Consider the following 15119-nt stretch of genomic DNA (forward strand, 5'->3'; position numbering starts at 1 on the left):
ATTAACTGAGCCATTTGCCTGCTTATGTTCTTCATAGACTTTCTATTGGCTATTGAGTTAAAAAAAAAAAAAAAAAAAGTAATATTGTCTATTGTGCTATGTCAGGACATATGACTAGATGGCTTGAATTATATGGACCTTATTCTTTTAGGTACATTGCTAATTTATTGTATGGCGCATAGTTGTATTTTTCATTTCATGTACCCAGTATTGGACTGGGGTGCCTAGTGGCCATTAGTAAGATTCATTTGGGAGCCCACTAAACAACTACTACAAATATTACCTGGCACTCATTCAATTCGTTCAATTCATTCAAGTAGCTTGTTACCTGGCTGTTGTCTTGAACTTGGGCACTTTTAGCTCTGTGAGCCTGGGTATGTGTCCAAATAGTACCAGCACAACTCTGTAAGATGATTGGTTACTGAGGCCCTTGTAATGTGACTGAGAATGTGGGGCCCAAGTATAAAGGGTACTAGTTGGCCTTATTCTGCAGTGTGTCTTGCAATATATTAAAAATAAACTAGGTAGTTTCTTAATTTACCTAGTATATTATACTAACACATAGCCTGGTGGAGATGTTGTGTTATGAGTATCTGTATGAAGTATAATGTGTACTGTGCCACACCAGAGTGTCCACACTGGGGGCCCATCTGAGCATACATGTGCTCCAAAGCAAGACCTGTAATAGGGTCCCCCAACTAAAAAAGTCATTAGCCAGTATCTAAACAACCGTCTTAGCATAGTTAAGGAGCAATGATTTGGATTGTTGGTATATATACGGTAAAACGTCTCTATAAAACCCCCTGCATGAGAAAGATCCTTACCTTTATACTGATCACATTTCAAGTGACAGCTTTTCAGTTCCAACACAAACTATACATACTGACCCTCATCTTGAGAGGCTCACCCCCTAGAAAACCACTATTCCATACAATTGTGGAAGAGCATCTAAAAGAGTTTTCCTTGGGTATGTCTTGCTTTTGGGAATATGAGATGTCCATTTCCATGTGATTAATGTAAACAACCATTGAACTCAGAAACCAAAATTCAGCAGCTTTCTCATTTTTTCTATGCTCCAGAACAGTGCTCACAATAGCTAAGTGACCAGTAATATTTTATGAACATAGCCTGCCAGCAGGAGTTGACTGATACTATCCACAAAGCTACAATAGAGACACGGTCCCTTCTACATTTTCAGACATATTAAAAACATGCTGTTTGCTGTTTGTATTACCCACCCAACTGATACATACAATAATGTCATTGTGCAACAGTTTTTCTCAATATTTTTTGGGATTCTGTAAAATAATGAACTAATCCAAAGTGCTGGGAACTGCTTTTCCTCCGTTTATTTTAATACTGATGAGGGTTCAGTCCATTGTAGATCACACAGACAACCAACTTCCCCAAGTGGATACCCTACAATAAGTTCACAGACTCACAATTATGACATATGTTTAAGAATGGCTTATACTCTAGGGACTTGATATCTATTATGCTCTGGAATACCTAAAAGTAGCTCTGGAGCCAATGTAGGGTTTGTGTTCAAAATATTACTGCCTGACGGATCATTAAAAACAGCATTTATTATACATCTATTCAGATTAAAGGCTTAAAAGCCACATGCATATCCCATACAGTAATTTGCAACAGATCTAGTCACCCTATTTGTCTTGGTGCTACAAACTACCACATACCAATCATTCAATATCTCCATATGTGAATAGAGCAGAGGAGTCCTAAACATAGCATGGGAGTAGTAGTGGACGTAATAGTGTATACTGTATGTAAACAGGCCCCAGAAGCTTGACTGTAACCATAGAGCAAACATTACTAACCCCATACTACAAAAACTATGTATGACTCCTCATTCTAAGTACCAGCAATGTATGTCCCCTCCATTATAGCCATGAATTGGAGTTTAGCACAAGGACAGATATACTGACAGGAGAGAGGCCACTGCGTAAACAGCTCTGTGTATTTATTACCTCTCTCCTGACAAATGTGAATGTGTCAGCACTATGCTCTGCAGTTTCATCTATATATTACACTTGCCTTCCTCTTATCACTTATAGACTGAATATTTCATTTCAGAACTGTTCTTGGTATTTAAGCCCTGTTAAGGCTATGTTCACACTGAGTTTTTTGGTCAGGAATTTGGTCAGGAAACTGAATCAAATTCCTCCTCCTAAAAATGCCTCACCATAGGACTTCCAATACTGTGCAAGCAGCCATTTTCTCGTGGCTTGTGGGCATGTGCAGTCTGCTCTGCCCAAGGCCTTAGAAGTTACAAGCCACCGCCAGAAGAAGAGGCTGAAGGTGACGCTGCTGAAGAAGAGGAGGTGGCGCTGGAGAGTTCTCTCGCAGCATTGGGGATGCCCCCAGTACTACGAGAGAGCTCATTAGCATACCGACAAGAACCGGGATTGTAGGCGAACGTCGGCGGGGAGAAGACGACGAGGCTATTCCGACGTGGAACTTAGAAAAAATCATGTCTGAGTGATAGGATCCCTTTAATAAATGCACAAAATAGTAACAACGGTAAAAGTCAAAATACCATCAGGCAGGGGGGAAACCAAAGGGACCGGAGGTAAATATAACAATGGGCATGTACATAAAATATACATAAAAGATGTTGTAAAAGAGTGCCAGACTCATATAGCATAAATAATCATAGGTCAAGTCACAGTTATGTTGCAACAAAAGCACAACCATAATGGAAGGTATCAGTGACAATAGTTATATCTCACTACAACATACCAAAAGTGTAGTGAAACTACCCTACATATAAATATGAAGAAAAACGAACCAACATATATAGTGGAGTGGATAGATGATTGAAATATACCCAATAAGAAGTATAAGGATGTATGACCAGAGTAGATATATAAATAGGATTACTCAGCATAGCAACATACCCATCATAGTGTCACGTGATATCGTCAACAGTCCCGGCTTGCCCCTTTCCCGCGCGTGTCAGCGTTTCAACCTTCTTCTGGGGGTAGTCAAAACTGTTCTGGACTAACACATTTATGACAATGCACTTATAATGGTTCACACAAGACTGCCCAGGTAAGTATTTAAGAGCTAAGTAGCTGTCTTAGATGTTTTTCTAATTCTTTTCTCCTATCTCACAGTAACCCAGGTGGCAGGTGTCTTTCATTTGCTGATAATGTGTTAATAATCATATTATATCCACCCATTAAGACAAATCCATCCTTGGGGCCGCACCTGTAGGATTTTCAGGAGATAACAATCCCTCTGTATTAGGCCCATTCATTCATTTTGCTCCGGAGTAGGAGCAGGAAGCCGCAACCGTCGCAGCTAGCCACAGCAGGCGCATTTTGGTCCTGATTCTGACATGCTTCCCGGGTCAAAATCAGGACCAATATACGCAGTCACTAGCCCCATGTGAACTAGCCCTAACACTTTGTAGGAATTAGGAGGACGTTTCTTGTGCTATTTTATTCATCTGTATGACTCTTTGCAATCTACTATTTCAAGTCTTTCGGCTAGTTCACACGAGCACAGAGGGGGCGGATTATTGCGAGGAATCCACGTCATAATCCGCCCCTTCACAATTGTGGTCTATGGAGACCGCTAGTGTTCTTTATTCCACTAGCGGCATGTTGCCACTAGCGGAAAAAAAGAAGTGAGCTGCCCTTTCTTCAGGCGGATTCCGTGGCTCGTTGAGCTGCGGCATCCACCTCGCGGCAGCAACCTCCGGAGTTGGCGTATTCATTTGAGTCTACTCCGGAGGGGGACGCCACGACGGAAACTGCGACGGAAACTGCGACAGTCGTGGCAGGCGTATTTTGGCCCAAGAGTGACGCATCTCCCCACTTCACTCTAGGTGCCAAAATATGCCCTTCATTTTACCATATGTTATAGGGGTTGTCCAAGATCATAAAGTCAAATGCAGGCAGCAGGGAAGAGCCAGAAAATAAAAATGAATTTATATTTACCTGCAACCTACTCTCCATTCCTGTTCTGGGCTGGCTGTCACCACTAATTTGTTTGTATACCTAATGGTATGGCATTCTTAGCAGTATATAGCTGCTGGGTACTGCGAATGTACTACACCTTATATGGCATTTTATTTTTTTTGTTTTATGATTTATAGTTTAGTGAATTATATGTATTACATGTAACTTTACATGCTACGACTAAGAGACCGCAATGTAGGTTTCGAAACGCGTAGGATTTTCTTGTGTTCTTATCCTGGATCCATGTTGTAAGATGTTTTAACTTGGTATGAAGTAAAAAGTAATATTTTATTATTTAAGAGTTTTGGGCATACTGGATGTTTTTATCCAACTTCTGAATGATATGTAACTTGTTACTTGATTTATTTATTTCTATTTTGTATCTGCTTATTTTTATTCTTCAATTTTTTCATAGTTTGGTGACATTTTGGGGGCTTCAGAACAAAATATTAGTTTTCTATAAAGTTTTATGTTTTTACGTTCTTTGTTTTTTGTTACAACAAAAAAACAAAAACAGTTTTAAAAAATATTTGCATTTTGGCTAATTCCATCCACACATTGTAGAAAATATCAAAAAACGCTTGCATTTTGGTGAATCTTAGCATGTGAATTATACCTACAGAAATGCTGAGGTTTTTCGTATAGGTATAATAGAGGCAGAAAATCTGTCCTGGTCTTTTCCACAGCAATTTGCATATGGCTCGATACATGGGGCCTTAGCCTAAATTTGGTATCGCCATAATTGTATCAACTTAGCAGAATATAGGTAACTTGTAATTTTTTCTGCACAGTGAATGCTGTAAAAATAAAGAATGTAAGAAAGTTAATGGTGCAAATGCAGTCTTTCTCTAATTTATCCATTCTAAATTTTTCTAGTTTTCCAATACATGTTATGGAATACTAGCAGGAGGACCCAGCTTTGCACGGGTATATTTCATTTTTTGTTTGCATAAGCATCATGTGATCATCTGTATCTCAGTATGGATATCATTGAAAAGCCTGCCATCAGTTGTTACCTGGAGTAAAGCTCTGCTACATCTCTACATATGCATAGCATACACAGCTCTGCTACATCTTTTCATTTGCACAGCTTACCTAGCTCTGCTACATCTCTGCATACCGAGCTGTCCTACATCTCTGCACGCCCAGTTCTGCTGCGTCTCTGCATACCCAGCTCTGCTACACCTCTGCATAGGCACAACATACCCAGCTCTGCTACATCTCTGCATACGCTCAACCTACCCAGCTCTGCTACATCTCTGCATACCCACCTAGCCCTGCTATGGGTGTAGTGTATAAAAATGGCAGGGTTGTTATGGAAACCTGGAGTATAGCTGTGAATGACAGTTGGCGTGCTGTGCCTGTGATTGTTCCGAGCATCTCATCAGCTCGCTGGGACGCCATATAATGAGCGTGTTGTTGGTGTCGATGATGCTCCTTCTTCGGCGTTTCAACAGTTCTCAAACTGGTCTGCTGCTGAATTAGTTCCTTGCGCCGTGCCTGTGATTGTTCCGGTATCTCAGCAGCTTGCTGGGACGCCATATAAATGAGTGCGTTGTTGGCGCCGATGATCTGCCTGCTCCGGCGTTTCATCAGCTCTAAAGGCCGCTTGACGCCTAGCTTGATCCATCCTCCTTAGCTCCACTTGTCTGCTCAATTCCTGTATTTCCCTTCCCCCCTCCCTCTGCCTGAACAGGACACAAAAGACTTCTAGAGATCAGAGAATGATTAGTGTTATCTTTGTGTTTACATTGACAGATAACAGAGCAGGTTATCAGCAAAGTGCAAACAGCTGAATTGTCCTGCTGTGTAATATAGTATGTAAAAATAAATTCATAACAGTCGTGAAGCCATGTAATTTACTGGGATAAAAGTATCCTATGTTTTAAACCAGGTTACAAACTATCTATATGCCAAATTTCATCCAAATCCGTTCAGCCGTTTTTGCGTGATTGAGTAACAAACATCCAAACACACAAACTTTCACATTTATAATCATTGTGTCAGTTAAACACCACTGTAAGTGCGTTCAATTCAAATCACCCCCCTTTCCCTAGAACACATATAAAAGTAGTTAAAAACTGTGAAACACATGCATGTTAGGTATCCCCACGTCCGAAATCGCCCGCTCTACAAAGCTATACAAATATTTTTCCTGTTCGGTAAACACCGTAGCGGGAAAAATGGTCAAAAGTGCCAAACCTCCATTTTTTCACTGTTTTGATTCTGATAAAAATTGGAATAAAAAGTGATCAAAGCAATAACATTTCCCGAAAATGGTAGAATTACAAAGTACACCCGGTCCCGCAAAAAAAGATGCCCTATACATCCCCGTACACAGACGTATAAAAAAGTTACGGCTGTCGGAATATGGCGACTTTTCAAAAAATAATTTTTTTCAACAGTTTTGGATTTTTTTTTAAGGGGTCAAAATGTAAATAAAACCATATAAATTTGGTATCCCCAGAATCGTAACCAAACACAGAATACAGGGGACATATCATTTGGGTTGCACAGTGAACGCCGTAAAACCAAAGCCCATAAGAAAGTCGAACAATTGCATTTTTTCTTCAAATCCACCCCATTCTGAATTTTTTCCCTGCTTCCCAGTACATTATATAGAATAAATAATGGTGGCATCATGAAGAAAAATTTGTCCCAGGAAAAATTAAGACCTCATATGGCTCTGGGAGCGGAGAAATAAAAAAGTTATGGGGTTTAGAAGGAGGGGAGTCAAAAACGAAAATCAAAAAATGCCATCGGCGGCAAAGGGTTAACTTCAAATACTTCTGTCCCAAAGTCACTATGTAAAGTTTCTCACAACACCGTATATATAGCAGCTCTAATACAAAGTAACTTCAACACAAAAGTCTCACGTATTCTCTGAATTACAGCAAAAACAAGATATAAACTTACATTTCATATCCCATACCTTATACACACTACGAAAACCTTACCCACGCCTGTATATACCCACTTCTACAATCACCGCAGACGAAGTCGCGGGTACCAGCTAGTATATATATATATATATATATATATATATATATATATATATATATATATATATAATGAAATAAATGTAGCTTACATTAAAATGAGAGTATTCTTAGAAAGTCTAGAAGGGGTGATGTCTCTCAGTAGGGAAAGACTGGTACAGGAACTTATGTTACACTGGCTTGGTTATTATTCCCAGATTATACCCTTAGGTTTCTTTGAAAACCAGGCATTAATCTATAGGAGCTACTCCTTTTCACTAATAAGGTCTTATGCCATCCGTCCGTTTGATTCAGTTTGAGACTAAAAACGGACTGATGCGCATACTGATTGCATACTGATAGCAAATGCTGTCCATCCCCTAGAGGTCAGATAAGGGGATTAAAAGTAGAAAATTGTAAACAGATTAGCGATAAGGACATTTATTATATGTCCTTATCTTTACTCTGTTTACAATTGCTACTTTTAATCCCCTGACGCTAGGTTCACACTAGCGCCCGGACTCCGTTCTGAGCTTTCCGTCTTCTGCATGTAGAAGACGGAAAGCTGTCAGACGGGTCCGGCCGTGAGCGCCGGTGAGCGTTTTATGCTCGTTTCAAATGAATGGGTTTGAAAGAGTCCTGCAGCTTTCCGCCTCCTACTCTGTTTTGTGCAGGAAACGGAAATCTGCAGAACAGAGATCGGGCGCAGATGTGAACAAGCCCTTATCTGTCCTCTAGGGGACGGACAGCGTTTGCTATCAGCATAAAAAGTTGTCGGTATGCAATCAGTATGTGCGTCAGTCCGTTTTAAGTCTCAAACTGAATCCAAATGGACGGATGGCATACTGATGTGTGAACCAAGCATAAGTCGCATATTCCTTACCTTTTTAGAAAGATTACACATCCTGAAAACTACAATTTTATGAATGTGTTTAATGTGAAAAGATACTGCAGGGAAAATATGTAGTTCCTCAAGAACTGCTAGGTATTTGACTTTGTAATGTCATTTAGTGATTTCCTTTGTAAATTCTGAATTATCTAGAATTTATAAATATATGCAGATGTCATATGCGTGTGTCATGAAAGAACTGTCATAATGTTGAGTGATTGGTACAGGAAACTTGATAAGTGGTCTCTTATATGAAGTGCTAGCCATTACTAGTTACAAAGCAAGGGACGGAAATGTGTACTTGTGCACTGGAAGTAGTAAATTGTAGAGTGTAAACAGGATGCTATCAAGTAATCCCTCATTTTAACACGGCAGACTGCATGAATGGATTGTATATACACTGTGTGCTTTTCCAAGCATGGGTTTCTGACATGTATTGTGCATGGATCACCAGACTAATACCGTAGCTATAGACATTAGATATATTACATTATACCCTTGAAAGGCTGGAAAGAGGATCTTTTGTACTATTGGTGCCATGTGCAACAGTGAAGGGTTTATGTAACATATGTAGTGATGAGAGTTTATGCAAGTGTATTGAGATACATTTTTTACTATATTTTTAGGGTATATGGAAATAGCTACTATATTGCATATTTTTGCATTCTGGATGCAGGGTGGGGTAACAAAATACAACTGTAAGGATTGCACAAGGACTCATTCACAGCCAGTCTTATCTTGCCGCTTGCCCATTGACAAACACTGTAGAAAAATAAATCATCATACTTATCACAAATATCTTAGCAAGCAGGTCTATAGCTTAGATGAGACATACATTCTTTTTTAATGTGGCAGAAATAAAAGTAAATAGAAAAAATGCATTTCATTGACCTGATTAATCTCTTCTTTAATGAAAAGGCCAGCGATGTCTAAGGGTCATGGTGGCTACACAGTAGATGGCAGTCTACCACTAGACCTCATAGTAACACAGATATTCCTAGATACACTGTCTACCAATAAGTATTTGGACACCCATGCAAATGAAAATATCTGCGGTGTCACGCCTTCTGCCATTAAATATCATGTAGGAAACAGCATTGGCATTAGTCGCATGCAAGATGCCATGAAGTGCAGAGTTGTCCGATTTCAAGAAGGGAGTAATTGTCGGGTACCACAGACCCTACCAATGTTACTTCCAGGATGACAACGCCAGCTGCCATGTAGCGAGGTCTACCATGGCTTGATACAGTGACAGTCAGATTAACCAACTGGACTGTCCAGCCCAGAACCTAGACTTGAACCTTAAGGGGTGCAGCAGCCTTCCAAAATCAGTGAAAGAACTTACCTGTCTTCTCCAAGCTGAATGGAATAAACTACCACTAGTCGTCAAACGAGGACTTGTGGAAAGCATGCCCCCGGAGGGTTGAGGCACTTGCAGGCCGCTCTTAGGGATGGAGGGAGCCGGGGTGCTGCTTCTTCACAGCGCAGGCTGAGAGTCATCTACGGACACTGGCAGGTGGGACTGCCGCAGCCCCAGCCTGCCAGTGTCCAGAGATAACTCTCAGCCTGTGCTGTGAAGAATCAGACAGCGGGGATGCCTGGGCGGCCACCTCTCACGATCCACCCGGCCATGCCCACATATCCAGTCCCACCCACATACATGCCCCGCTCTGCCTACAGGCCCGCCCCGGCCCCGCCCACAAGAAGTGGGTAGTCGATCTTAGGGATTGGCCATTTAAAGAAGTAGCTCACATGCTGAGAAAGTGTGAGCACCCCTGGTCTACATCATTCTAGCCATTTCTAGACGTCGGTAGAATATTCTAGATGTCTGCTGGACAATAGTACTTATTGTAATTGCAGTAATAGTGTGATAGTGGATAGCGATATAGGTGAGAGCAACTGCAGCAACTGAATAGGACTGAGAAATATAGTGTGTAGTTAGATGCAGAGATGGCATCAAGAGGCTGTAAGCATTCTGCTGATTCGTTTTGCTACATATGTGGCGAATTCATCAAGACATGAGTCAAGAAATATTCAATGAGAACATCAGTCAGGATGTGTGAAGCCTATAAGGTATACTTTGGAGTACAGGTTGGGGACCAGGACAAACCTTGTGCACCTCATTAAAGTTTTGAAAACTGCAAAAGAACACTTTAGTGATGGTTCCGAGGTGAACTAAGAATTATGAAGTTTCAATTCCAAGAATTTGGCGAGAGCCTACCTACCACTCAACCCACTGCTACTTTTGCATAATTGATCCTTCCAAACGTCGAAGTGGCAAGAATGTTCCTCCAGTGGCGTATCCTGATAACCCATCATCAATTGTTCCAGTACCACACTGCACTGCGCTCCCCATACCTGCACCTCCTGAAAGAAATCAACCATTATCAGAAGAAAGTGGCACATCAGATTTTAAACAAGAAGATGTAACTGATCCAGTCTATAGTGTCAAGTAGGGGAGAAACGGAGAGATACAGTCCTATGAAAAAGTTTGGGCACCCCTATTAATCTTAATCATTTTTAGTTCTAAATATTTTGGTGTTTGCAACAGCCATTTCAGTTTGATATATCTAATAACTGATGGACACAGTAATATTTCAGGATTGAAATGAGGTTTATTGTACTAACAGAAAATGTGCAATATGCATTAAACCAAAATTTGACCAGTGCAAAAGTATAGGCACCTCAACAGAAAAGTGACATTATTATTTAGTAGATCCTCCTTTTGCAAAGATAACAGCCTCTAGTTGCTTCCTGTAGCTTTTAGTCCGTTCTTGGATCCTGGAGGAAGGTATTTTGGACCATTCCTCTTTACAAAACAATTTAAGTTCAGTTAAGTTTGATGGTCGCCGAGCATGGACAGCCCGCTGTTAGGATTGGGTCCCGCAGGTTGCTATCATAGTGCACAGCGCCACCTGTGGGTCAGTCTAACCATCCAGCTTTCACCTTTCTGAGCATACTCAGACGTATTGGAGCTGCTCACAAGCTAAGTGCCAATTCTCTCCTACTGAGCATGAATGGTGAGGTCATGGCCACTGCCCCTATTGGGTGGGGACTTCCCTTTAAATAGTGTGAGCCGACGCCCGCCGGGTGCTCACACTTTGTCTAAAATTTCCTCAAAGTTCACGGAGTGAATGACAGTAGTCAGGGATAGGCTCCAGTATTCAGGCAGGTTGTCAGACTAGGCCTCTGTGTGGGATTTCTCTGCTTCAATCTGGGTGCTGTTAGTTAGGACCTGTAAGCCCTGAACTGTCAGCTCTACACCAGGGCTAGGAGCGACAGACGCCGTTCCAGCTTGTGGAGCTGTAGCAGGCTTGGTCTCTGAGATAGCCTATGTGTTACTGTCTGACTTCATGTGTGGCTCCTAGCTGTGTGCGGGAGCATGGGTGTTTGATGACTCCAAGCTGTGTGCAGGAGCATGCAAACTCCCCTGGTAACTCCAAGCTGTGTGCAGGAGAATGTTCTAAACTTCCGTGGTGGCCCCTAGCTGTCGCAGGGGTAAGTGTGTGTGTTTGCTGGCCTGGGGTGAGTGTTAACCCTTGGCAGCCATGTGTGTTTTGCTTGTACTGGTGCACCTGGCCAGTGAGCTAAACTGGCAGGATTTTAATTGCACCTTGTTCACATGGAGTGTCGCACAGTACACACTGTTCACATTGAGTTCAGGCTGCATTGTCTTGCAGTAGTTCACATTTAGTTCAGGCTGCAGTGTCTTGCAGTAGTTCACATTTAGTTCAGGCTGCAGTGTCTTGCAGTAGTTCACATTTAGTTCAGGCTGCAGTGTCTTGCAGTAGTTCACATTGAGTTCAGGCTGCAGTGTCTTGCAGTAGTTCACATTGAGTTCACGCTGCAGTGTCTTTGCAGTAGTTCACATTGATTTTCATGCTTCAGTGACTTTGCAGTAGTTCATATTGAGTTCAGACATACAGCCACCCACCATTGGGCCTGTGGACCTCACTGTAGTGTTCTACAGCTATGAGGTTCTGTAGTTTAAAAAAAATATTCATATATATATATATATATATACACACAGAACCGTAACACCCGCTCTCAAATCATCCCACAGATGTTCAATGATATTCAGGTCTGAGGACTGGGATGGCCATTCCAGAACATTGTAATTGTTCCTCTGCATGAATGTCTGAGTCGATTTGGAGCGGTGTTTTGGATCATTGTCTTGCTGAAATATCCATCCCCGGCGTAACTTCAACTTCGTCACTGATTCTTGAATCTTCATTATTCTCAAGAATCTGCTCGGGCATGAAGCTAGCGTACACTTTCCCTCCATTTACACTTATACCATTAACCTTGGAAAAGCTATTGAGGGGAAAAAAGAAACTGATCTTGGTAGTTCCATCATGGATTAAGAGGAGCTGGTTTCCAGTTTTGAGACAAATAAAAATGTTACTCATCTCAGAAGATGATGATGGAAAAATGATTTATGTTCTCAAGTGGGTTTTTGTTCTGCAAAATTAGTAATGCATAAAAAAAAATGGTATTTCTGTTTTCAGACCCACACAATACAGGTTACCTGTTACTTATGCTGTACACTGCATGGCCAGAATTGATGTTCTCCAAGGTGTCCTCATGACAGGACCACTGGAGGTCGCTCTCTTCACCTCTGAGACGACAGAAAGATAGAGAGGTTAAAAGCCCCCAGCCCACCTCCCCTCTCCAGTGTTCTTCCTGTCCCTTTCAAAGGCAGGTGTAGAGAGGAGTCTTTTACCTGGAGACAGCCAGGTGCGGATCAGGGGCTGTTGTCTTCTCCCTCCTTCCTCCATCCTTGGTTCGGGGCTAGCGCCTCTTGGGTTAGAGGTCCTCTAGCCTGAAGTTCTGGGGGCTGTCATTTTGTAAGTTACCACAACTAAAGGAATTCACCAAGGGGTACAGTGAGAATTTTTAACCCTCAAGTGTTGCTATAATTTTTTTTCCAGGAATGAATACGCAGTTGATAGTGAAAGGTGAAAATGGCAATTTTTCTAAGAATACGTCATTTCAGTGAGTAATATGTTGTGCCCGGCTTGTATCAGAAAAGAATGCTTTAAAAGCTGTTGTGCCCAGGATACCCGCTTAATAGTTTTTGGAGTGTGTGTCTCCAAAAACTGAAGTGGCATATCTCTGGAAAAATTTGTATTTAACTTTTCACTATCAGTTGCGCATTCATTTCTGGAAATTAAATTAATGCAGTGATCAAGGGTTAAAAATGTTCGCTATGCAACTTGATAAATCCCTTCAGTGGAGTAGTTTCCAAAATGGGGTCATTTGTCTGCAGATTCCACTTTATTTCCACATATGACATTGTTAAAGGGGTATTCCCAACTCGCCTGTTGACCACCTTGCAGGCTGTCTGCTCTGTTCACTTCCTGGTTTTCTCAGTAAATGGGTGGGCGGTGCTAGCTTTTTTCATAGCAGTACATGTTTGCAGTCAGTAATGAGGGATGTAAATAAATTAGCACAGTATCACTGGAAGATGCACAATATGAAGCTGATGTAGCAGAGCTGGAGTTGTTAGGGGATGAGAATCCCAAACTTACATGCTACAGGACCACGAGTCAGCTTGCAATATATTCACTTTTAGGTTTGTGTTTAATGGACTCCCTGTCTCAGCCCTTATCAGCAAAATTCAATTAGCCGACTGATAACTGGAAGAGCCAGAGATAAACAGTTCAGAAATACAAGCACCAAGCAGTCAGCTCCCCCTCCCTTCCCTGAGAACAGAGAACTATGTCACTTGTCCTGGGCAGAGAGATAAAGAGCTCAGAAATACAAGCTGCTCCGAGCACTCAGCTCCCCCTCCCTCCTGAGAGCAGTGAGCTACGTCACTTGTCCTGGGTGGAGAGAGAAGACCATCCTTAGGTCCGTGGGTATGGAAACAAGTGTAAACAATGAAATAAAGAATCACAGATAGCGGCCATACAGTTTTTCTTAAGCAATGTATTTAGGAAAAGTCTTAAATCCACATAAGCTAGCAGTATAGATAGGATCCTTGAGATGGGTCAACCCCTGTAAGTAAAATTGTCATACATGTGATTATAAACTGCCATTTGGGCACACAGCAAGGCGCAGATGTGAAAGAGCGCTATGTGCTTTTGTAACGCAGATTTAGATTTGGTTGATTTTTAGACACTATGTCACGTTTGCAGACTGTAAGGGAATTGCTAAGACAGCAATTCCCAGAACTGTTAAACCCTGGGAGGGGCACAAGAGACAGTGAGCCCTAAGCTGAAGCCCCCCGCTTTCCCTTCCTATTGCCAGGCCCTATCCTAGGTAATAGGCGACAACCACGAGGACAATTCCTCCCTGAATATGTGAAACACAAAACGCAGACAAGACGAACAACAACAAAGGGAGGTCAGCTAGCCAGGGTTCGGTAACAGGAGAGTGATGCAGTGCCAAATCGGAGTCAAGAGAATAGTCAATGAGAAAAGCCAAAGGTCAGGTATAATAGTATAAGCAAACAGGGAACGTAAGAGCAGGTATGCGCACGGCAATAACAAGCACTGGTGTGAATGGGAACCAAGGCTAAATAGGGAGGAAAAACCCGCCCATGGAGTTCACAGAAAGGCAGCTGTCAATCAAAGGGCAAGGCCAGATTAACCACTTAATGGACAGAGGCAACCTTGGCAGAAGACGGGTGTGGTGCAAATCCAATTAAGGACTAGAGCCGTGTTCACACAGTGCAACTAAAAACTTTAAGCAGATTCTCAAACTGCACACGCCTCCTGCGCCACAGCACGCGAGCAGAGGGTGGCGCAGAGGCCTGAACAGACAGAGATGTTACACAGACCCTTTAATTGCCCCTACAGGAATCTGCAAAAATATGGAATCCAGAAAGTCCCTTTAAATCTGTACTCCAAAAGCTAAAAAGTGAAATGCTCCATCTCTTCTGAGCCCTGCTGTGTGCCCAAGCATCAGTTTATGCCCCTATATATACACAACTTTTTTGTACCTGGGATAGCCCTCTTAAAGGGGCTCTATCATTGGGAAAAGTAATTTTTAACTAATCCCATCCTTGCATAGCCTTTAGAAAGGCTATTCCACACCTACCTTTATTATGTAAATTGCCTCAGTGGTTTCCGAATAAGTCTGTTTTTATTCATATGCTAATTAGACTGGGTGCACGATGCATTATGCACCCTCTGTGCTATTGTTTCCTATGGGTGTATACAGCAGAGGCTGCTGCTGATAACTTCCTGCTTCCTTTTTGTGCACACACATAGGAGATAATAGTAGAGACAAGTGTTGCTGGGAACTTCCTGTGCTGGCTGG

General features: G+C 41.9%; 1 protein-coding gene across 4 annotated transcripts in view; it reads left to right on the top strand.

Moving 5' to 3' along the window:
- The window catches only part of PDE4C (phosphodiesterase 4C), a 259677-nt gene that overhangs the window by 150927 nt on the left and 93631 nt on the right, over nucleotides 1-15119 (top strand). The gene's annotated exons all lie outside the window — the stretch shown is intronic.

This window comes from Leptodactylus fuscus, chromosome 1 (assembly GCF_031893055.1).
Source record: "Leptodactylus fuscus isolate aLepFus1 chromosome 1, aLepFus1.hap2, whole genome shotgun sequence".
In the NCBI taxonomy this organism is placed as follows: domain Eukaryota; kingdom Metazoa; phylum Chordata; class Amphibia; order Anura; family Leptodactylidae; genus Leptodactylus; species Leptodactylus fuscus.